Below are 25,471 nucleotides of genomic sequence, written 5' to 3' on the forward strand. Positions count from 1 at the left end.
GCACGTGCTCCGTTACCTCCTCCTCCCTTGGGGTGCCCAATTGTCCCCGGGCTACTCCTTGGAATGAGAGTGCGACTGGAGTGAGCTCCGGGGGCTCCGCTGTCACCTGGCACTGCCAGTCCTGGAGGCCCGCTCTCGTATACACCAGGGTCTCCATCCTCGTGGCCATGGAGCACAGGGACTGTGGCATGTCCCTTTAGGGCTGTGCCATGTCACTCAGGAACCATGCCACATTGCTCAGGGAGTGTGCCAGGTCCCTCTGCGTCTGGCTCAGGTCAGGCAGCACCAGGCTAATGCTCTAGACACCCACAGCCATGGCCATTGTGATAGGGCCATGCTCTGGAGCACCGCAGAAATGCCCTTAACCCTGGTACATGGCTGCCTGTGATATAGCCGTCCTTTTCTTTGCCTCGGGCACCGCCCGCACGGAGTGCCCCAGGCCTTGGACACCCTAACCCATGGCCAATACCATTGCTGACATCCTGACCCATGGCTAATACCGTTGCTGTCACCCCCTCATGTAGTCCCCGGCTCTGCGCCTGCATCTCCAACATTGATGGGACCGCTGTTTCCAGGAGCCTGAGACCCATCTGGACGGCAGCTAGTTCCTGGGGTCGGGCTACCCTCCCACTCTCCACCCCCTCGGGAGTTCATATCTCTACTTGATGTACTGCAGCATGTGTGTGGTGCACACCAAATAGCGTCCCAGGAGCCTCTTCACTCAGATGCCCAATGGAGTGAGTGTCTCTGGGTGGTGGAGGGTACCGTTGACAGCAGTGCTGAGAAGTCGGTGTCATCCCTGGATGTGTCCTCTGGGTTGTTACGGGTTTGCAGCTGGGGGCTCGTGTCACCAGCAAGTCTTGCCTTATCGCCAGATGAGTCTTGGGGTTGCGGCCAGAGGTGGGGGGCACCAGATGGCCCCATCACTTTGCCGGGTGATCCTGCAAGACAAAACTCAAGACACATAGTTGGGGCACAGGTGGTGGGAGTGCGATGGAATTGGGGTGTGGGGGAGTGGGGGTGTGGTGGGGATGTGGGGTTGTCATAATATGCACCCATGCACATCATGAGGTAAAAACAGGCAGTGGCAGACACCCAGGTTAGCCAATCAACATACAGGACAGAACACAACCAATCACCAGACAGAACACCAGAGAGGGGCTTCCAACTATAAAACACACGAGGCATCAGCACTCCGTCTCTTTCCACTGGTGACAACTGTAGTGACAGTCAGGGTGCATATATCAGTCAGCACCTTCTACACGTGGATCAGAGCTAGCCTTGTCTAGTAAATTAGAGTTAGTACACTTAGAGTAGTAGAGTGTCAACCCACAGCCAGCTGTGTGCATTGTTACAGAAGTTCAATAAATCGTATTGAACCAAGGCCTACGTTTGGTGTATGCTTTACAGTTCATCTGCATCCTGTTGCAGTCCGTGTTACCCCAGGGTGAATAACACGACAGGGGTCATGGGGGAGTGGGGTGCCACACCTGCCGCTGGGGTAGCTCAGTCCATCGGGGCTCACTTGCTTTCCCAATTACGAACTTCGCCTCGGCTCTCCGGGCCGACTGACTAGGTCCAACACCCTCTGCTCTGAGGCGGTGAGGGGCCACAGGTCCGACAGGCCCCTTCCAGTCTTCTCTCTCTCCCTGTGGGCCACCTTCTCCTGAGGGGGGACAGGCAATGCACAGTGTGAGACACGTGGATGTGGGCAGCACAGGGGGTCCTTGGCTGGCGGTCTGCTTGTCCAGGTGGGTGCTTTGGGCATTGCTGTGTGGTGCAGGGTGGGGTGCATGTGGGCTGCTGGCGGGTAGGGTCCGATCACCCCCTGGAGAAGGGGCTACAGGTGTGTGGGATGGGGGTTGGTGCCAGGGGCATGCTGGTGGAGGTGGCTAGCCCTGGCTGGCCTGTTGGGTTGCTCACCCTCACCCAGCACTGCCTACTAGCCCACCAGTGTAGACTGCGTGGGATGGGGTTATGAGTGTGGTGTGGACTTCCGGGTGCGGCGATGACCAGCTGAGTCGCACGTTTCGGCAGCTCCCTGTGAAACGGACTTTTGGGCTCTTGATAGGAGCCCCAACGGCAATTTTAACGGCTGAAAACACCGTGCGGTAAACCAGAAGGGTGTTCCCCCTGGACACGGATGGAAAAAGGAGAGGAAAGTGGCCGGATTGCAGCGGATCCTTTGGAACAACGGCAAGGAAGGCAAGCAGAAACCAAGATGGCGTCGGAAGGTGGCAGTTTCATATGGGGCCCTGAACAACAAGAGTTTTTGAAACGCTGCGTGGAGGAGATAAAAAAGGAAATGAACAAAGAGTTGTTGGCCCCGATATTACAGGCGATTGAAGGGCTGAAAGAGGAACAAAAGACCCAGGAGCAGGAGCTTCGGGTCGTGAAGGCGAAAGCAGCAGAGAATGAAAACGACATACAGGGCCTGGTGGTGAAGTCGGAGATACAGGAGGCACACCAGAAACGATCTGTGGAGAGGTTGGAGGCACTGGAAAATAACGCAAGGAGGAACAACTTGAGGATTCTTGGCCTTCCTGAAGGTGTGGAGGGGGCGGACGTCGGGGCATATGTGAGCACGATGCTGCACTCGTTAATGGGAGTGGAGGCCCCGACGGGTCCGTTGGAGGTGGAGGGAGCATACCGAGTTATGGTGCGAGGATCGAGAGCAGGAAAAGGTCCCAGAGCCATAGTGGTGAGATTTCTCCGTTTTAAGGATAGAGAAATGGTCCTTAGATGGGCGAAGAAAACTCGGTGTAGTAAATGGGAGAACGCGGTGATCCGCGTCTATCAAGATTGGAGTGCGGAGGTGGCGAGAAGGAGGGCGAGCTTTAATCGGGCCAAAGCGGTACTTCACAAAAAAAAGATAAAGTTTGGAATGCTGCAACCGGCAAGACTGTGGGTCACATATCAAGGGAGGCACCACTACTTTGAGACGGCGGATGAAGCGTGGACTTTTATTGTAGAAGAAAAATTGGAATGATTGGACTACGAAAATGAACGTTTGGACAAAGTGGTGGGACGAGTGGGGGGGGGGGGCGAAGAGGGATTGTATGATTAATCCTGCGGTATGGTAACTTTTCTTTCTCCCACAGGTGGTGATGGGGGGAGGTGGGGAGGGAGAGGAGATGGGGCGTTGGCCATGGGAGGCGGGGCCGAGGGAGAGGCGCGGGCTTGGTTCCCGCGCTATGATAATTATGGCGGGAATAGAGAAGCAGGAAGGAGGGGGCGCCGCACGGGGCGAGCCGTGATCACGGGGGGAAGCCGAGGTCAGCCAGAGTTTGCTGACTTCTGGGAGCAACATGGGGGGAGTAATTATGCTAGCGGGGGGTCTAGCGGGGGGGGGGGGGGGGGAGGGGGGAATTACTGGGTTGCTGCTGCTGGGGAAAGGGGGGAGTGGGTACGGGAAAGGATGGGCGGGGGGGCACCGTCTGGGAGAAATACAGCCGCGTGGGAACTGGGCGAGAAGCTGGAAAAAGATGATGGCTAACCGGCAAGGGGGGGGGGGGGGGTGGGAAGCCCCCCAACTCGGCTGATCACGTGGAACGTGAGGGGGCTTAACGGGCCGATAAAGAGGGCACGAGTACTCGCACACCTTAAGAAACTTAAAGCAGATGTGGTCATGTTACAGGAAACGCACCTGAAACTGATAGATCAGGTTAGGTTGCGCAAAGGATGGGTAGGGCAGGTGTTCCATTCGGGGCTGGATGCGAAAAACAGGGGGGTGGCTATATTAGTGGGGAAGCGGGTAATGTTCGAGGCAAAGACTATAGTGGCGGATAACGGGGGCAGATACGTGATGGTGAGTGGCAAATTACAGGGAGAGATGGTGGTGTTGGTAAACGTGTATGCCCCGAATTGGGACGATGCCAATTTTATGAGGCGAATGCTAGGACGCATCCCAGACCTAGAGACCGGAAAGCTGATAATGGGGGGAGACTTTAACACGGTGTTGGAACCAAGGCTGGATAGGTCGAAGTCCAGGACTGGTAGGAGGCCGGCAGCAGCCAAGGTGCTTAAGGATTTTATGGAGCAGATGGGAGGGGTGGACCCGTGGAGATTCAGTAGACCTAGGAGTAAGGAGTTCTCGTTTTTCTCCTATGTCCATAAAGTCTATTCACGCATAGACTTTTTTGTGTTGGGTAGGGCATTGATCCCGAGGGTGAGGGGAACGGAATATACGGCTATAGCCATTTCGGATCATGCCCCACACTGGGTAGACTTGGAGATAGGGGAGGAAACAAGAGGGCGTCCACCCTGGAGAATGGACATGGGACTAATGGCGGATGAGGGGGTGTGCTTAAGGGTGAGGGGATGCATTGAAAAGTACTTGGAACTCAATGACAATGGGGAGGTTCAGGTGGGAGTGGTCTGGGAGGCGTTGAAGGCGGTGGTTCGGGGGGAGCTGATATCAATAAGGACACATAAAGGGAAGCAGGAGAGTAAGGAACGGGAGCGGTTGTTGCAAGAACTTTTGAGGGTGGACAGACAGTATGCGGAAGCACCGGAGGAGGGACTGTATAGGGAAAGGCAAAGGCTGCATGTGGAATTTGACTTGCTGACCACAGGCACTGCAGAGGCACAATGGAGGAAGGCGCAGGGTGTACAGTATGAATATGGAGAGAAGGCGAGCAGATTGCTGGCACACCAATTGAGGAAAAGGGGAGCAGCGAGGGAAATAGGGGGGGTGAGAGACGAAGATGGAGAGACGGAGCGGGGAGCGGAGAGAGTGAATGAAGTGTTTAAGACATTTTATAAAAAATTGTATGAAGCTCAACACCCGGATGGGAGGGAGAGAATGATGGAGTTTTTGGATCGGCTGGAAATTCCCAAGGTGGAAGAGCAGGAAAGGATGGGATTGGGAGCACAGATCACGGTAGAAGAAGTGGTGAAAGGAATTAGGAACATGCAGACGGGAAAGGCCCCGGGACCGGACGGATTCCCAGTTGAATTTTACAGAAAATATTTGGACTTGCTCGCCCCGCTACTGACGAGGACCTTCAACGAGGCAAAGGAAAGGGGACAACTGCCCCCGACTATGTCAGAAGCAACGATATCGCTTCTTTTAAAGAAGGAAAAGGATCCGCTACAATGCGGGTCCTACAGACCAATCTCCCTCCTCAATGTAGATGCCAAGGTCTTGGCCAAGGTAATGGCAATGAGAATAGAGGAATGTGTCCCGGGGGTGGTTCATGAGGACCAAACTGGGTTTGTGAAGGGGAGGCAGCTGAACACGAACATACGGAGGTTGTTAGGGGTAATGATGATGGCCCCACCAGAGGGTGAAACGGAGATAGTAGTGGCGATGGATGCCGAGAAAGCATTTGATAGAGTGGAGTGGGATTATCTGTGGGAGGTGTTGAGGAGATTTGGGTTCGGAGAGGGGTATGTTAGATGGGTGCAGCTATTGTATAGGGCCCCAGTGGCGAGTGTGGTCACGAATGGACGGGGATCGGCATATTTTCGGCTCCATAGAGGGACAAGGCAGGGATGTCCTCTGTCCCCATTACTGTTTGCACTGGCGATTGAGCCCCTGGCGATAGCGCTGAGAGGTTCCAAGGGATGGAGGGGAATACTTAGGGGAGGAGAAGAACACCGGGTATCTTTATATGCGGATGATCTGCTACTATATGTGGCGGATCCAGCGGAGGGGATGCCAGAAATAATGCGGATACTTGGGGAGTTTGGGGATTTTTCAGGGTATAAATTGAACATGGGGAAGAGTGAGCTGTTTGTGGTACATCCAGGGGAGCAGAGTAGAGAAATAGAAGACCTACCTTTGAGGAAGGTAACAAGAGACTTTCGTTACCTGGGGATCCAGATAGCTAAGAATTGGGGCACATTGCACAGGCTAAATTTGACGCGGTTGGTGGAACAGATGGAGGAAGATTTCAAGAGATGGGATATGGTAGCATTGTCAATGGCAGGGAGGGTGCAGGCGGTTAAGATGGTGGTCCTCCCGAGATTCCTTTTTGTGTTTCAGTGTCTCCCGGTGGTGATCACGAAGGCTTTTTTCAAAAGGATAGAAAAGAGTATCATGGGTTTTGTTTGGGCCGGGAAGACTCCGAGAGTGAGGAAGGGATTCTTACAGCGTAGTAGGGATAGGGGGGGGCTGGCACTACCGAGCCTAAGTGAGTATTATTGGGCCGCTAATATTTCAATGGTGAGTAAGTGGATGGGAGAGGAGGAAGGAGCGGCGTGGAAGAGATTAGAGAGGGCGTCCTGTAGGGGGACCAGCCTGCAGGCTATGGTGACAGCCCCATTGCCGTTCTCACCAAGGAACTATACCACGAGTCCGGTGGTGGTAGCTACACTGAAGATTTGGGGACAGTGGAGACGACATAGGGGAAAGACCGGAGCACTTGGGGGGTCCCCGATAAGAAACAACCATAGGTTTGCCCCGGGGGGAATGGATGGGGGATATGGAATGTGGCAAAGAGCAGGTATAACGCAATTGAAAGATCTATTTGTGGATGGGAAGTTTGCGAGTCTGGGAGCGCTGACCGAGAAATATGGGTTGCCCCAAGGGAATGCATTCAGGTACATGCAATTGAGGGCTTTTGCGAGGCAGCAGGTGAGGGAATTCCCGCAGCTCCCGACACAAGAGGTGCAGGACAGAGTCATCTCAAAGAAATGGGTGGGGGACGGTAAGGTGTCGGATATATATAGGGAAATGAGAGACGAAGGGGAGACTATGATGGACGAACTAAAAGGGAAGTGGGAAGAAGAGCTAGGGGAGGAGATTGAGGAGGGGATGTGGGCAGATGCCCTAAACAGGGTAAACTCGTCGTCCTCGTGCGCCAGGCTAAGCCTGATTCAGTTTAAGGTATTACACAGGGCACATATGACTGGAACACGGCTCAGTAAATTTTTTGGGGTGGAGGATAGGTGTGCGAGGTGCTCGAGAAGCCCAGCGAATCATACCCATATGTTTTGGTCATGCCCGGCACTACAGGGGTTTTGGATGGGGGTGACAAAGGTGCTTTCGAAAGTAGTAGGAGTCCGGGTCGAACCAAGCTGGGGGTTGGCTATATTTGGGGTTGCACAAGAGCCGGGAGTGCAGGAGGCGAAAGAGGCCGATGTTTTGGCCTTTGCGTCCCTAGTAGCCCGGCGCAGAATATTGCTAATGTGGAAAGAAGCCAAGCCCCCGGGGGTGGAGACCTGGATAAATGATATGGCGGGGTTCATAAAGTTAGAGCGGATTAAGTTCGTCCTAAGGGGGTCGGCTCAAGGGTTTACTAGGCGGTGGCAACCGTTCGTCGAATATCTTGCGGAAAGATAGATAGGGGAGAACAAAGAAGGCAGCAGCAGCGGCCCAGGACTTGGGGGGGGGGGGGGGGGGGGATGGGGGGATGGGGGGGGGGTGTGTGTGGCCTGAGACAAGGCAGTTGCCAATTAGGGCTAGTTTTTATTTTTTTGTTATTTAATATTTATTTATTTGTTGTTGTTTTTGTTTAAATTTAAAAAGGTCATTATTATCTGTATTGTTACAATGTTGTGTAAAGGATGCACAATGTACTGTGTTGGTTGACCAAAAATTTTCAATAAAATATTATTTAAAAAAAAAAATGAGTGTGGTGTGTGTGGGACAGGAATGGTGCTGGGACACAGAGGTGGTGACTCACCCGGGCCGCCCTGAGGAGGTCATGTAGCTTCTTCCTGCACTGCTGTCCGGTCCAGGCCGTGGGGCCCACGGTGCTCATGGCCTCTGCCACCTGTGCCTGGGCCCAATTTATATCTGCACGTGGCAGAATTTTTCCCACCCTGGGGAATGGGGTGCCCGCCTCTCCTCCACACCATCCAACAATGGCTCCAGCTCCGCACCTGTGAATCTCAAGGCTGCTCTTCGGGGTGGCATCATCTTCGCTGGTATGAGTGTGTGTGGGTGCTTAGATGCGGCTGCAGATTGTCAGGCTCCCCAGTGCCAATCCCGACCCCGTTGAATCAGACGCCAGCGTTTGTTGGAGCTGCACGAGTTCCACGTGGCGCCGGTGCCCATTAACGTGTCCTGAATCGGTCTTGGATCGGCACTGCTTTCGTCAACATAGAACACTCACGTTTCAGTCCTAGCGTTAGCACTTCGTCTCCCAAACAGAGAATCCTGCCCTGGATGTCTGGAATGTGAATAGCGAAAGGATCTGAAAGGTAAATTTTTGATTCTGGAAAGGCTGCAAAGTAAGAAAATGTTGCAAGTCGCTGCTTTGAAGGAAGCGAGAAAGAGGCGATGGTATGTTTGTAATGATACTGGGAAGTGATACAATATGTCCTGATTATAGATGGTGATGGATGTGATGAAAGGAATCACTGAGAGCTTTGTTGCGATGTGTTCTTGATATTTATGGACATTTATGAACAATAAGCCCTACAATAAGCTGTACTTCACTCTCCATACCTAATGGTGTGCATTGGTGTTACTGGTGAGCGGGTTACAAGGATTATTAAAATTAAGGTGACATCAGTAAATGTGATGAGGTAAATGGTGTCTTATTATTATTCCACTAGGCATTTGTGCAAACGGAAAATCTTGGCTCTGTAGCTTCGGCTCGGCCTATACTTTGTGTCACTAATTTGAAAACGCTGATGTTCCAAAATAAACCTGTTGGACTTTAACCTAGTGTTGTAAGACTTCTTAATTTGAAAAAGGAATAGGGTGTGGTAGAAAAATACAAAGGATTTTTAAAGGATGAAAATAGCACTGCCAAGAAAGAATAATGGAAAGAACTTGCATCTTTAAATAACCATTTCAAGTTTCTCAGGATTTCCGAAATCACTTCCTATACAATTAGTTGCTTTGGAGAGATTTTTTTTATGTTGATGATCATCGTGACCATTTTTTATGTGGACAAATATTGCAAGCAACAAGGAGATGGATGACTAAGTAAACAATTTTTAGGGACGTTGCTTGAAAAATTATTGCTGGCTGGGACACCATTTGGATTCCCTTGTGTTTTTTTCAAAATTGCACTTTGGGATCTTTACCATTTACCTGAATAGGAGTCAGGTTCTCAGTGTGATGTACCTGCCAAAGGACAGCAACTCCAACAATATGGGGCATTCACAGACCTGCAATGTCAGCCAGGATAGTGCACTGAATCCCTGGAGTGTGCTCGCAATCCACAATTAATTTGATTTAAATGTGAGTGTACTATTAAGTGAACCAAGTGGAAACATATTTATCTGCGTGCATCCCTCAGTAGCTTGGTTTTGAAATTATTTATGCCTGCCATTTGTGCGTGAACATAAAAAGTCACTATGAAAGAAAAACAACAGATTTACTATATTATACTTGATCTATTTTGCTTGTCATTCTGCCACTGGAAGGAGTAGCCACCCTATTCACTGTTCTCAATGATAATGGTAGCAGTCGTGGCGATCTGCCTAAGGGCAGGTCTGCTGTTCATTTCTCCATGCCTCATGCTTTCCTCTTCAGTTGCTTGTAGGACTCTCCCGTACCAGCCTCCCAGAACAGGTGCCGGAATGTGGCGACTAAGGGCTTTTCACAGTAACTTCATTTGAAGCCGACTTGTGACAATAAGCGATTTTCATTTCATTTTCAATTTCAATGAACAATATTGCTGGGGAAATGAATACACGAGGTTGTTTTCGGCTGCCTTCTTTGTGTGTGTCTAGGGAAACACAAGTCCTCTTTCCAAAGTGTCCTCAGCTCTAAGCAACCATTATTGCCTCTTGAGGTTCTAGACCTTTCACCATCACCACCAAACATTCACTGCTCCTGTCTTTGCCCATGGCCCCAAATGCTGAGCACCGCTCTTACCTGGGCCTGAGGCTACTTGCAAAAGGGCAGGGATGTTTCTTATCTGCTGGTATGATCCTACCATTTACCATACTGGCGAGTATTAGAAAGTAGAAAAAAAATGACTGGAGTACAATGATTTTTTTCGCTGGTAATATGTTAGGGCAGAGTGTAATATCGCTTTCCCATGAATTAAGAGAGATGATAAAAATCAGGTGACTATTGGGTAACAATGTGTGTTTTTTTCCTCAATTTTTCGAACAGAACAGAATTTTTTTAGGGCGGAATGTAACACTGTAGCTCTACCTCTATTTCATCATGCCAGCCCACGCCCTCTAACTGTGTCAAAACTTCAACCAAGGAGAATAAAAGGCGACCGCAGCTTGGAAAGACAACGTGAGATTTTAAAGCCGATAGACTAGAGTGTATTCGCAATGTATTGCCAGATTGCACCGCCAGTTCCCTCTGAATCGGAACCATCGCCGCCAGAAAATAACCATAAGTGCACCCACTAGCACACAACGCGAACGGTGATGGCAAAAATAATTTTTTTTTTTTAGAAAGATCCAGGTCAGAAACCAGAAATGTGACTGTCTCTTTAAATTTTCTGGCTGGATGGTGTGCTCCCAGCCAATTGTAGAGGAGGTGTAGAATGCTGGGAATGTTAAGTCAAGCCTGCCTTGGATAAGCTGAATGGTGAAGGAGTGAGGAGGGATTCCCGAGGTAAAAAAAAAATTCTCAGAAGAACCGGTTCTTATTTTGCGCTCGTTTCTCCTCTTTCTCCCTCTCCCTCCCCCTCCCAAGGGGTGGCCGCATTCGGGTTCAATGCGGCTATCGCCCAGTCTCTTTTTAAGCGCCAGAGTCCTGGTGTGTTACACAGCTGAGAGGGAGTTTTTTTCGCAAACATTTTTGAATTTGCTTTTTAGTGTGAGGGAGACAGATGCAATGATTGGAGGTGAGCGACTGGCTTTCATTATTGCGGGAGGAGCCGAGACATCTTTTTTGGGGGGTAAATCAAGGCAGCGGGAACGTGACATTTCGCTAGTGTGCTTAAAACACATTTCATCAACGTTTCGGTGCGTATTTTCCTTAAACAGAAGGCCTCAAAATGCCGTTTATATTAGAGAGAGAGATGTATATAGTGGAATTGCTGAGCCAGGAAGAGTAGAAGCAAACGCCCATTGTCAGAATAAATGGCTGGACATCGCGGTGCTTTTTAATGTATTTAGGATCGCCGTGGCTATATCCCTTCGGGTTTTTTTTAATCCAGGGAAAATCCCACATTTGCTGAAAAGTAACTCGGGTTTAATGAACGTATTGATTTTACTAGGCGGTTTCCTGGGCGCAGCCCCTCCATCTACTGTGGTGTTTGATGGGTCCGTGGAATCTGCTGCCTCCACCTAACCTGGTAATGTGGCTGGTAGGGGATATTTTGATTGACGTTTCACCGACAATTCAGCAAGTTAAAAATTAGAGATCTGGTTTGATTTGACCAATCGACGAGGTCGGGGCTGGCCCTGTCAAGTTTTGGCTGTAATCTCAATTTCGGGTGAGCCCTTTTTAACAAAAAAAACCCAAAGCATTCCAGTCAATTTTAGCCTTAACTCATTGTAGGTCCACCCCCCCCCCCTCCCCATAACATTTATGGACAGTCATTTCCATATCGTTTAATCGATCAAAGACGCTTTGTATTTTTGTTCCGAATGTGCCTTTTAAGGTCCATGGGATGTTAAATCAAACATGGGAGTCTTTCTCGTTTATGAAGTGGTCGCTGTTTATCTTTTTGCAGGGGAAATATTTCACAAGTCTATTTTTTATTAAGCGTTTCACTGACGTGATTTTTTATCTTAGGCATGTGTGAAAATCTTGTGATACCAGAAGGATGACTGGCAGTCATTGGGAGCCTGGATGCTCCTACAGCATCATTCATGAAAATCACTTATGTTGGTTGCGTGCAAATAATTTTAGCTGATGTCTTTAAAAATTAGTTATTTTCTTGATTTTCTTTTAACCACCCAGGTGCTGGCACACAGTGGCATCTGGTTCTGTTGTGAGTCCTTACTGTGGGCATGAGTGACCCACAGCATCAATAGATGCCAAATAATTCAATGATGCTGGTGCAGTATCTTATAAATTGTGATACCAAACCCACTTGAATTAATGTTATTTGGATTGGTGGGGTTGTATATAATAGTTTTGTTTTTAACATATTGGGATCTGGACTTGTATCTACTCCCGATGGGCAAAGTGAAAATCTCTCCTTCCGATGGCTGCAAAGTCTTAAAATACAAGTCTGATCAATCACAATCTATTTAATAGTGACAAATCTACAACGCACAACTTTCCCTTATTTAATGCTAATTGCCAGCCTGGCTCAGAGCTTGTGGAAACTATGGTATGCCGGAGGTGGAACTGTGGGAGTGTGTGCCATGCTGAGTAAAGGAAGCTGTACGTTGTATCTAATTTATACTTGCTTATAGGGATGTATAACTTTGGGGGCCAACAATAAGTTTAAAAAAAAATAATTCAACATCCCATCACTGCTGTTCAGCTCAAAAGTCACAAAAAAAATTGCTTAAAATCTACCACAGCACGACATACAATGTTGCCTTGGTTACGAATGTGTGCACTACTGCCACAGCCCGACATATTGTTCCTGAAAATTGCAATGTGAGTTCTCACTATTGCCACGCAACTTGAACCTTCTGTTTTTTTAAAACAAATGCAACAAGGCATAGAAATTGACTTTAAAAAAGAATCTATTGAAGAAATATACAATACTGGAAAATTAATGGTGCTAACTTTGGCCCATAGAAACTTTCCACCTCCTAAAGCAGCATCACTGAATGAAATCCACTGACATTATCCATATAAAATAATAAATAATTCTGGATGAACACAGGTGGTGCATAATGACACTGTCATGTAGATTTGTACTTGTAACTTTTGTTCCCACTGCAAACTGAATCAGGATATGTTTAATGAAACTGAAATTAAGCCAGAAGTATTTCTAAAAGTGGAAGGAGGACAAATCCTTGAGGGTGAGTCATCCTTTGCTGGTTAAAGTGACATCAATGAAGGCCTTGGTGCAGATTATGTAAACTCTACTTGGCAGAAATAACACATGGTGGAGGCTTTAAAAAGAATGGACTAAGAAATAACAGAAGCATAAGTGGTAGACTCGAGCTTTGGATTAGCTTCTAGTTTTTATTTTTGTTCCTATCTATAGCAGGAGAGAAATGAAATAACATTTAAAAAATAAATTTAGAATACCCAATTCATTTTTTCCAATGAAGGGTCAATTTAGTGTGGCCAATCCACCTACCCTGCACACCTTTTGGGTTGTGGGGGCGAAACCCATGCAAACACGGGGAGAATGTGTAAACTCCACACGGACAGTGACCCAGAGCCAGTATCGAACCTGGGACCTCGGCGCTGTGAGGCAACAGGGCTAACCCACTGCACCACCGTGCTGCCTAGAAATGAAATAACCGGTCCCCTGTTGTATATTTTACCTGCCCCTCCCATGGAGAATTGCCTGACATCCATCTGTTTCAGATGCATATTATTCAAAAGTGATCAGCTAAGATTTCTCAGATGATTAATAGGGTGAAAGCAGAAAATAGTTTTATCCTACTGCATGCTGACAAGTTTTACAATCATCTTGGGCCTATCTGTATGTGTAGTTCATCTCTGTTGGGCCAATAATTGGGCGCTGCAATTGGTCACAATATTTCTAATTAGAAAAGCAAAGAGGCAACCAATGTCCCAATCTTGATTGCGATCTAATATTTCGTATACCTATGAAAGTATGTGGCTATGTACATTTGTGAAGACAGGATTGGGCTTCGCTATAATGATGCACAATTCAATTGTCTGCTATTTGATACTGGGTAAACTCCTGGATGAAGAATGGTCAAACCATGGAGTTTTACATATGTACCCTGTGTTCCTCATAACCTTAATCCGGCAATTTTCGCCACACCGTTCTGCTGCTATTTCTATAATAGTAGCAAAATGGATACACCCATGTTTATGTTCCTACAGGTTTCACTGATAGTTCAGTGTAATATAGCCATACGAAGTAGGCTGTCTGCACTGAACACGTCAATCGACTCAAACCTGGCCATCAGCATTGTGTAAGCAGTACTAGGAGAATGAATGAATGAGTGTTTCATGGTGATTGGCTCATGATTTTGTATTATTCTCTTCATTTGTGAGAGGTGCCAGGCTTCCACCAAATGTTCCTTAGCGGTACGGTAATCAAGAGTTAGCTATGCAGGGAATCATTTAATGTACAAAGAGAAATGAGATGTGAACATTTTTTAAAGGTACATAATGCTGAACAATTTAGAGGCTGCCATCAAAGCAGCTGAAAGATTAATGGGAAAGGAAAGATTTTTGGGAACAGGAGTAGGTCTTTCAGCACCTCGACCTGCTCTGTCATTGACTTGGATCCAGGCTGATCTCCATCTCAACCCCATTTGGCCACCTTTGCTTCGTATCGCTTGACGCCTTTACCTAACAAAAATCCATATCCCAGTCTTGAAAACTCCAAGTGTCCCCAACCTTTTGGGGCAGTGAGTATTACATTTCTAGGGCTGTGGAAACCGTGCTTCCTGCTTTCACTCCTGAATGGACCAGCTTTAATTTCAAACATATATCCCCTTGTTCTTGATTTTCCCTTATTGTGAGGAACTAATTTCTTTGTCAGACCTGACTTTGAGGCTTAGCGAAGCCTTGTTCACTCTCTGATCAACTCACATTTGTTCAAGTGCCTACCTGCTCTATCCCTAATGACGGATTCAAGTATTTTCCCAGAACTGATGTTCAACAACAAGTCTGTATGTTGCTGGTTTCTCTCCCACTTTTTGGGGGGAAGGATCTCTTTTTGTTCCTGATCAATGGGAGTGGTTTATTTACAAAAATATTTTCATTAGGGTTTTAACGTTTTGTACATACTTTATATACAACAAGACAAAATCAAAACATGGATCTACAAGAATTTACAACTACTGTCGTTCAGGAAAAATTTGCAAACAAACTGAGAAAACAAATTAAAATAGGATTGAGCGCTTGCTGGGCCAGACGGTGGTCTGAGGTGTGCCCACTTGGCCAAATGGGGGCCAGTAGTTGGCTGTGTTCTTTCTGTGTAGGGTCATGTTTGGGGGGCTTCCCCTGGTGATCGGCCGTTGCTGCTATGTGGCCTCTTTTAATTTTTTTCCCCCCTCCCACCTTTCTCTTCCTTTTTTCGTGCCGTGTCCTGGGTTCCCCCCCTCCCTTCTGTCCCACTCTTAAATATTAGAATGCCTTTAGTAAATTTACAATCTAGCACAATTCCTAAATCGAGAGACCTTTGAAAGATTACGATGAACACTTCTGTAATTCTCAACTACTTTAAAAGTAGTTGAAGGGAAGCTGGCGGCTTCTGGACATTTGTTGACTGGAAGTCTCATTACTTTCGCCATTAGCATGTTGTTACTTATTTTAAGTTCCTCCCATTGATTTATTTTGATTTTTCCTGTTATGTTCTCTTTTGGTTTTCACATTGTTTCAGAAATCAACTATAACCTAATTGTCTATTCGGTATCAGTTAATGAGCTCACATGTCCCTCACTTTCTTACTCTTATATTTATAAAAACTTTTATCAGCTTTTATATTATTGCTCAGCTTTTTGCATTCTTTTATTATAGCTCATTTTGTTTTCTTTTGTGTTCCTTTTACTTTCTGTGTTTATCCCAGTCCACTGGATCACCATTTGTCTTGGCATTGGTCTTGTGTTGATGATACTTGCTTGACTGAGTAAGTGGAACTTTGCTCTGCAGTGACTACACTTTTTTTTGAAACTACTTAATTGACAGCAAAGTGTTTTGGGTCATGAAATACATCATATAAATTGCCGTCTTTGTTTCTTCAGGCGCATTTGTTTCTGCTCTGTAAATTGTCTGTCAATCACAAAGAAAAACGATGTTAACTTTTCATATGTTGGTAATCATTGTGTAGTCCTGTGCTGCTTTTACCTATGATATTGTTCTATATGAGAGCTTTTTGACTGTACAAATGACTAATAGGAGTGAAAATTAAAAGACAACTTCTTCGCGTTTTGCGACTTTTGTCCACAGTTGGACTAAGTTCCGTGATTAGTTTGGAACCTGATCTGAATAATGGCTTGCAGAATGAGACTTCTGGCCTGCTCCTGGGATTTTGTTTCCACTTAATATGTAGACTGTGCTGACTCTGAAGGCCTGTGAACACACAGTTATGTTGCTTTTGTGAACTGCCAACAATCACTAATGTGGTGCATTATGTTACATAACTGAAACACACTGCTGTTTTGATTTGTGAAAGTTTGAAACCGTTCGTGCAAAAATGAAATAATTCCATTCCTTTTTGTGTACCCCACTGGTACTAAATGGAATTCCATTTGCATGTCCATGGAAAGTTAGCAGAAATAGTGGAGCAATTTTGCTTATGAGGATTGAGACATTTTGAGACAAAATTGTAGTCCTTTATTGATGTATGTTGATCCAGGATATTCCAAAACCACAGATATTGTGGTTTTTTTGTTGGTTTTCAATCATCTCTGCAATTCGTCTAGATAGTGGATTGTACAGTCTCAATTTCGGCCTTGTTATCATTGAGATTTTTGGATCTGTTACAATTGTTAACAGGATCCAAGCCAGTTGGTGAAACAGAAACCAATATGTAGAGCTTTTCTTTGAGAGCTTATTCATTTGTTCATTTTTATACCTCTCCTCCCCAGTGCCTTATTTTTTATTAAAATGAAAAATCATTAAACAAAAATGACAGGGGATGATAGCCCCTGGTGGGGTATTGTAACTAAAACAAAATGTCAAAGAAAACCTAACCAACTACACCAAAATATCACCCATGTGCTCAAGGCAATTAGTACCCAGCACCTGTTTCTGTTAACCTTTTCAAAAAAAGAAAATTTAGCGTACCCAATCCATTTTACTAAATTAAGGGGTAATTTACTGTGGCCAATCCAACTTACCCTGCACATCGTTTTTGGGTTGTATGGGGCAAACCCCACGCAAAAACGGGGAGAATGTGCAAACTCCTCACAGACAGTGACCCAGAGCCAGGATCGAATCTGAGACCTCGGTGCTGTGAGGCAGCAGTGCTAACCACTGTGCCACCGTGCTGCCCTGTTTCTGTTAACCTTAACAATGCAACTGATGTGACATTAACAAACTTTAACAATGTAAGAGACAAGACATTAATAATATTGGTTTATATTTCTTCATCTACCACCTTGTTGTTGGAATCTTGGCCATGACCATGTATTTATGGTGTCAGTGTCTAATTTGGCTCCCAGGAGAAATCTTTGATACAGTTGATTGTCACTTCTTGGCACGTATAGCCAGATTTATAGATTCCCTCTTTTACGTTGAGTTTCTTCAGGCGAATTGTTGGTAGTAGTTTCTGTCTGAGATGATTTCTGATATTTGGTGTAAACTCGTGTTGGAAACAGTCTTTGAAAATCTGTAATGTCATCCAGGTTTTGGTGTTATCGGAGTATTGACATGGTCGTGATTTTCAGTAAAAATGATGGCAGCAACGTGGCTTGGTGAATTTTCTTATGAATGGAGTTAGCTTGTGTTGACTAGTTTTGTTTTAGCAAAGGACAAGGTCCACCTTGTCTTTACCTGTTTAAAGCCAGACTTGATGTTGGTGTTCGTTCTTGTCACTACTGTTTGTTGGTAATATTTTGTAATACGGGTCATCTCATCACAGTTCTCTGGTGTGTCCTCAGTTATCTAACATCCTCTCTAATTTGGCAGAGAAATGTTGGTGCTGAACTGCTCAAGGACCATTGTTTGTTCATTGTAACGTACAAAATGCTGTCAGTTCTTGAATAATACTAACCATCTTTTGCTCATTGATCCCTGTATTTTTCTTTTTTTTTCTTGGCAAATCTTCCTACCCTACGCTTGAGCTATAAATAGGACCAGATTTGGGTATGCCTTTGGCTCCCTGCTGGGTGAACCATGTGTACACGACTGTGCTGACAGGTGTGTTGTCAGCATTTCCTATTTTCTTGCTTGGTCACCTTTGTCCATCTCGATCAAAGGCCTTCTCTTTGTTTTTAAGCTACCCACCAAAGCGTTGATTTCACAATCCCCATTCTTTTCGAAACCAATATTTGTTTAGTGCCTTCCTTTATTGGGTTGATAATTTTCAGCTTCTTGTGAAAGGTATAAAATATTTCCTTTCATGAGAGTTGATTTGATATTGTAGTGATTATTATGTCGCGATCAGTAAAATATAGAAGACCCTATCCTAAATTTGAGCTGTATTTATACAGATAAAAATGGTGTTACTTATGATGGAAACATTTCACAGACTAAGCCCCTTTAATTAGTCAAGGCTGCCATCTCATGTGGCTAGATTTAGAACCAATGTTTCATTGTCAAAAGTATTATTAAAATAACAATGAAAGCTTAGCTGATAATCCAGGAATTCATAAAGAACACAGTTTTGTGAAATTCAATATATTTACTTCATTTTTACATATGAAGTGTGGTCTGAAATTAAGAAGCTTGACAGTTAAATTTTATTGATTTGTTTGTTGGGTGGTGGTATTTTGAAAGGGAAAATTCTGTGGTCCAAGATGTCATTTGTATTATAATGGGGTCCCGGTGTATCTGACCTGTACACAGCTCATTTTTTTTTTTGCTTTATATTCTGTGTGATGGTATCATGCTGTCCTTCATACATGGCAGCTGTATCTTCGATCTATAATGGTGTTCCTCAGCTGTCAATGCTATAACACTATCTCTGGTCTCTTCAACTGAACAGGGGATCATTTAAAGAGGAATGGTGGAGGGATACCTGGGGTCTCGTGTATCATCACTGAGGAGAGGGTTGCATTGTCCAGTGGAATCATTACTACTCCTTCATCTTTTAGACCAGATCCATCCTTAGGATTTAAACACGTCTGTTCATTAATCACCTCTACCAGTGCAGTAACTGAAATTGACAATATCGACTTTGATGAAGACATTGATTTATCCCACAGCTCTTGTCAATTTGCTCTTTTAGACTGGGCATCAAGACTGTATAATTTGAGAAATTCTTTAGTCTCTTCAGAACTCAACCAGTGGTTTGAACAGTGGTTTTGATCTACTGTTTTGACAGTTGAAGAATTTGGCGCCTTGCTATTTAAACTATCAGCTTTGTCTGCAGTGATTCCTAAGGGAATCATCCGCAGGCACCAGTGAAAGTGATGGCTGCAGAAATATTTGTCCTAATATCGACATAGAAAATATGACTTTTTTTTGACAGGGAGGTGGGGGGGGACTTGCATCACTTACCACTGAACTCTCAAGTTCCCAATTATCTCGCTTTTGCCCTTTTGATTCACTGTCACACTTCAGCAACTAATGATTTCTTCGATCACACTCTCGCCACCATGTTACCACTAGAACTATTCCTCTTTCTCAGCCTTGACTCACGTTAATCATTCCCCTGATATACTCTCCCTCTAAGTCCAATGAATGACTTTGGTGAACCATTGGTTTAACCATTCGTCACTGAATCTGATTAGAATACTTACAGACAATGCTCTGCAACTCGAACTGTTCTAAGATCCACCTAATCACCTGAGGAAGGAGCAGTGCTCTGAAAACTAGTGTTTGAAACAAACCTGTTGTAAGACTTCTTACTGTGTTCTAAGATCATCCAGGAGGGAAAGATAATATTATGTTCCTCCATCCTATATTGTATTCTTAATCCACACGCCTCCAACAAGAAGTGTCCCGGTTCATTTTTCCAATACCCATTTTAAAATTCAACCTTTGATTTCACGGTCCTTGCAAACTGCCACCCTATCTCCAACTTCTCTTTCTGCTCCAAAGGCTTTGAATATGTTGCAGGCACCTCCATCCATGTCCAACTTTGTTGCAAATTCCTGTTTGAACCCTTAGTCAGGTTTTCGCTCTGAAATGGTTCTTACCAAAGTCACACATGACGCCTAAGTTGGTGTCAAAAGTAAAGTATCCCTTCTTGTCCTTCAAGATCTGTCTTCAGCCTTTTGGAGCAGAATATTATGGCCAACCGTATCAATGCCCCTCAACTGTTATCTGGCTTGGTGGGACTGCACTGGCCTGGTTTCATTTTTTTATCTATCTACTTGTGGCCAGAAAATCACTGGTAATGGCTTCTCTTTTCCTTCTGCATCATTAATTAGCTGTCTTGTCTATTAAAGATCTATCCTGGTTGTTGTCCTTTTTCTAATCTACATGTTGCCCCTTGCCAAAATCATCCAAAAACACAGCATTTGTTTTCGTTGTTTGCTGACGACACCCAGCTCTACCCTACTGCCACTTCTCATGATGATTCCTCCATTTCTAAATGATCATGTTGCAGGTCCATGTTGGATGAGCAGAAATTTCCCTCCATCTAAACATCGGGAAGACAAAAGATTGCCTTTAGATCTGTTACAAACTACTTCCCCTTGCCACTGATTCCATCCTCTTCCTGTGGCGGCATGAGACTTTTCACAGTCTTGATGTTATATTTGACATTGAGAGAAACATCCCACCACATCTCTGCAAAATAACTAAGACCACCTATTTCCACCTCCATAACAAACGCCCTACTCTCCCTATTCCCCTACTTAGCTGCTGTTGAAACCTGCATTTTAGCTATAGACTTGATTTTTCCAATGCATTCTTGGCCTCTCATGTTCTGCCCTCTACAAACTTGAGGTCATTCAAATAGTTGTTGTCCTCATCCAAACTTGCATTCCTGCTTGCACATCTGCCCTGTACTTGCTAATCTATGCTGGCCCCTGCTCATCCAATGCCTTGATTTTTAAATTTGTTTTCAAATCTCATCATGGCCTCTCTGCCCCCTGGAATCTTCTTCAGCTGTGCAATACCCCTCAATCTGTGCTGTGCCAATTTAGGCCTCGGGCACATTCCTATTTTAAAATCCATATTCCGTTGGCGGACATGCCTTCATTTGCTGAGGTCTTAAGCACTGGATTTCCATCCCTAAATCTCTCTGCCTCTTCAGGCTCCTCTTTATAGTCACTCCTTAAAACCTTTTATCCAAGTTACCTAATATTTTGTTCTGTTCAGTGATTTGGGACATTTTCCCATTAGGTGCGATGTAAGTTATTTGTTTGTTGTGGATCCGTCTCTCACCGGTTCACATGGTGTAAAGTTTACCAAAAAATCTGAATGTTGCCTATATTTATTTAGTGTAATACTGGCTTCCATTATCATCCCAACATTGTTCTTTTCTCATTGTGTGAAATGTTTATCATTTGAAAGTAGATTAAAGCACAGCAGCATTTTAATATACTCTTAAATCTTCACAATCGATTTTTATTGTTCAGCATTCTTGAAAATCCACCCCCTGTATTTAATTGATTGTTTTTGGAAAGACTTAAGATCATGCTATTATTGTAAAATGTCTCCAGCTAAGGCACATATATTTCACTGCCCAGCCACAGTTGCACACTCCCTTCCTACTCATTAAGTAGGTGTTGGGAATAGAGGCTGAGCACTGAGATTTTTTAAAAAAAGTTGTTTTATCTTGGAGTTGTGAAGATGGCTATCACTGTGTCATTTAAAATTATAGCTGAATAGTTGAATCTATACTGAAGATAGCCATACCACAATTGCAACAGCCCCTTGTTGAATCAATCTCTTGCTGCAGTGTATGGTGGGATGTTGGATTGCAAGCATTCGTACAGTTCATATTGTGGTCCTTCAGCTTAAAACTGTTGCTTCTTTTGAATGCCCCATAGCCATTCTTTTTTTAATTCTTAGAAATTCAGAGTACGTTTTTAACAATTAAGAGGCAATTTAGCATGGTCAATTCACCTACCCTGAGCATCTTTTTGGGTTGTGGGGGTGAGACCTACGCAGACATGGGGAGAATGTGCAAACTCCACACTGACAGTGAACTTGGGCCAGGATCGAACCCGGGTCCTCAGCGCCATGAGGCAGCAGTGCTAATTATGCCGCCCCAGCCAAGTAATTCTTCAGAAAATAGTACCTTGAGGCCAGTTCAATGCCTGGTTTGTATCTTTTCCTGTTAAAATTGGCTTTTGCTGATTTTTGTCTGTATCTAAAAATCTTGTAATTCTCGGTCTTTTTGCTTCTAACCCTTGAATGATCGAGACTAGCAAATTGCTTTCAGAAAGTCCAAAAAATTGTATGTCATTGGCTACTGCTTATCCCTTCAGTCACTTATTAATTTACATAGTGTATATACTTAGTACTGCTGTCTTGGTTACCTGTGAAACTGGTACCTTTATGGCCAACCAACATCAAAAAAAAGTTATTTTCAAAGAACAATACAGCACAAGAACAGGCCCTTCGGCCCTCCAAGCCTGTACTGGTCATGATACTAACCTTGGCCAAAACCCTGAGCACTTCCTTGTGCCTTATCCCTCCATACCCATCCCATCCATGTATTTGTCAAGATGCCTTTTGAACGCCGTTAACGTATCTGCTTCCACAACCTCCCCTGGCAACGCGTTCCAGGCTCTCATCACCTTCTGTGTTTTTAAAAAAAAAAGAAACCTGCCTCGCACATCTCCTCTTAACGTTGTCACATGCACCTTATGTTGCTAACTTTTGGTTGGTTCAATTGGCTCTGTTTTATAACCTTTGCTCTCGAGTCGCCAGGTATCTTTATGATACCGCCACAAGGACTTCCGGTGGCGCCCTCGAGGAAGCAGGTCGCAGGTCAGATCGCTCTCGCCCGCGATGGGCAAACGGACCTGTTTTGCAGGATTTTTTCAGGAATTGGCGACCTGAGTCGGTGGAGGGGACGAAAGGAAGAGGCCCCCCCCCCCCCCCCGGGTATGGACAGTTGGACCAGAAGTGGTCGAGTGGACCCCCCCCCCCCCCCCCCCCGGGGTATGGACAATTGGACCAGAAGTGGTCGAGTGGAGCGGCAAAGTTCGAAGCAGGAGCAGCGGGGACCCCAGACCGGGCAGTGAAGCATGGCGGACGGCAGGGCCCAGGGAGCGGAGGCTCACTGGCCAAGAGAGCAGCAGATGGAGTTTTTTAGGAGCTGCTTCACCGAACTGAGGAGGGACACGTTGGACCCGATGAGGGCGGTGATGGATCGAATGGTCGAGGCGCAGGCGGTCCAAGAGAAGGCACTAAGGGAGGTCGAAGTGAAGCTCTCCACCCAGGCGGACACGGTAACGGAGCTGGAGCACGAGGTGGAGGAGCTGAACTCTCGCCAGAAGAGGATGCAGGAGCAGCTTGAAGAGCTGGGGAATAGAGCCAGGAGGCAGAACCTGAGGATCGTGGGCCTTCCTGAGGGCTGTGAGGGATCGGATTCGGGAGCATACGTGATGGGTATGCTCGGGGCGCTGATGGAGGCCTACCCTCGACCCCTGGAGTTGGATGGGGCGCATAGAGCCCCCGCAAGGAAGCCCAGGACGGGCGACCGACCGAGGGCCTTGGTTGTTCGCTTTCACTGGCTTGCTGACAGGGATCGTGTGCTGCGATGGGCCAAGGCAGAGAGGAGCAGCTGATGGGAGAACTGCGAGGTGTGCATCTACCAGGACTTGGGACCGGAGCTGGCCAAGAGGCGTGCAGGATTCATCAAGGTAAAGGCAGCCCTCTTCAAAAAGCAGGTGAGATTTGGAATGCTGTATCCTGCGAAGCTCTGGGTTACATTTGAGGAACTCCATCACTACTTCGAGACACCAGAACAGGTTTGGGCCTTTATTAAAGAGAAGAAGCTGGACTTGAACTAACGGGCACTTAGTTTTTTCAGTGTTCTAACTTGCTTTGACTAGGAACGGACTTTTATTAAAAGAAGAAGCTGGACTTTAACTAAAGGACTCTGGGCTCACAGAGCTTTTGTGTGGCGGCGGTCTGTTAAAGTATCCTGTACTGTAATGTTTTATCTAAGATTGTTTTCAGCCTGGACAGAGAGGGGGGCTGGAGGGTGCACTGCTTAGGGTGATTTTGGGAGATTGCAACGAGGGGGGGGGGGGGGCCTGCACTTGGTATCTTTTGGCGGGAGATCGGGGCCTCTGATGGGGGGATGGGCTCGGGGCTGGTTAAGGGACTTGAAAGGGCACAGGGAGATACAATCAGGTTAATGGGTCCTTAGTGTGTTGGGGCAGGGCCCGAGCATTTGGGCGGGAGACAGTTGGGCGCCAAGGGCAGGGGTCAGCATAGCTAGCGTAGGTCAGGGGGCACCAGGGAGAGTAGGAGAAGGGGTGGGCTAGGGCCAAGCGCAGGGCGGACCTGGCAGGTAAGCCTCTGGGTGGGGGCAGCCGGTAAGGAGAGCAGAGAAGACGTGAGGGCAAGGGGGGGGGGGGTGATCAGGGATCTCCCCCGGGGGAGAAAGTCGCTTGCAGGGAACAGCGTAGGAAACTGACAGCAGCAGCACCCGGGGGGGGGGGGGGGTTAGAGCCGCTTTAGTTTAGTTGAACACGTGGGGGCATGGGCAAACAGAACTGATAGGGGAAGTGCCTTACTAATATGTTTATTATTTCCCACTGTTCGTTTTCAATTTGTTAAGGCTTTTGTATATGGCCTTTTTTCTCTGTAAATGTTACAAATCTGTTTTAAATTTAAAAAAAAAAAAAAAAAAAATTTTTTTAAATAAATGATACCGCCACAAGGTTCAAGTTCAAGGAATGATCAACAACTCAATACACCAATTAGTAAGATTCAAATCAAAGCACATTTATTTACACACAGTCAAATGTACTCGTGCATAAACTCTACTTCTAAGCTACTTCTACATCTAACAGGCCTATACTTAGCTTCGGACTGGCCCACCAGGTCAGGGGAACAAATGGCCTTTCATTCGGGTTCTGAGTCTGCGGGATTCAAAAGCTGGTATGGACTGGTAGCTAGGAGCGCCTATCTCGTAACGGGCGTTGACTTGAGACTTACGGTCTTTTTACGGCAGCTGAACAGGTCACTGTCAAGGGTTGGTTCGTGTTGCTGAGTGACCCTGTCAAGAAGGACGATTTGAACTTGGGGGCTTCACTTTATAGTCCCCAGGGGCTTTCTGCCTTTTGGGGCGGACCCCGTACCTGGTATCAAGTGATTGGACTTTGTTCCAATCGCTTGGTTCGATTTCTCCAATACTGGTGCGGTTCCCTGATCGATGGGTGGTCTTGAGGTGTCCGTTAACCTCTTTTGTGTTGGCTCCTGTTGGCACCGAGGAGTCTGGCTTGGCCTTGTTTATCTCAAATGTTTCGATTGTTCCTGGGGATCGCTCGTTAGTATGTAGATGGCTGCTACATTATTATGCAGATGGTTGCTGGTCTCGATGCTGTCTGGGCTTTTGCAGAGTTTAATACACAGTAAACTTGCACCTGCTAGTTTCTGCCTGTGTTGGCTGAATTTCCCTTCAGCCTTTGCTGTTCTCCATTTTACGTTGGGAGTTGGCCAACCCAGGTGGCTACACTTAAACCTATGCCCCGTGGTGACTGACTCCTCCACCCTGGGAAAGAGTGCCTGCCCATCCACTCTATCCATGCCCCTCATAATCCTGTAGACCTCTATCAGGTCACCCCTTAACCTCCGTCATTCTAATGAAAACAGTGTGCGTCTATTCAACCTCTCCGCATAGCTCTAACACCCTCCAGACCAGGCAACCTTCTTGTAAACCTCCTCTTCATCCTCTCCAAAGCCTGCACATCTGTTTTCATTTCTTTCTCAATTTGCACTTTTTTTTTTTTACCT

At 46.1% G+C, this 25,471-nt stretch overlaps 1 protein-coding gene across 9 annotated transcripts in view; it reads left to right on the forward strand.

The window, feature by feature from the left end:
* Positions 1–10,191: 10,191 nt before the first annotated feature.
* The window catches only part of LOC140388384 (ERC protein 2), a 1,175,365-nt gene continuing 1,160,085 nt past the window's right edge, over positions 10,192–25,471 (forward strand). For 3 of the 9 annotated variants that reach the window (XM_072472460.1, XM_072472464.1, XM_072472463.1), the window contains exon 1: positions 10,556–10,836. The gene's annotated coding sequence lies outside the window, so the exon portion shown is untranslated. Of the gene's footprint in view, positions 10,484–10,547; positions 10,837–25,471 lie in introns of those variants that run through there. The other 6 variants (XM_072472469.1, XM_072472468.1, XM_072472461.1 and 3 more) reach the window with 5 other exon arrangements.

This window comes from Scyliorhinus torazame, chromosome 13, assembly GCF_047496885.1.
Source record: "Scyliorhinus torazame isolate Kashiwa2021f chromosome 13, sScyTor2.1, whole genome shotgun sequence".
NCBI lineage: Eukaryota > Metazoa > Chordata > Chondrichthyes > Carcharhiniformes > Scyliorhinidae > Scyliorhinus > Scyliorhinus torazame.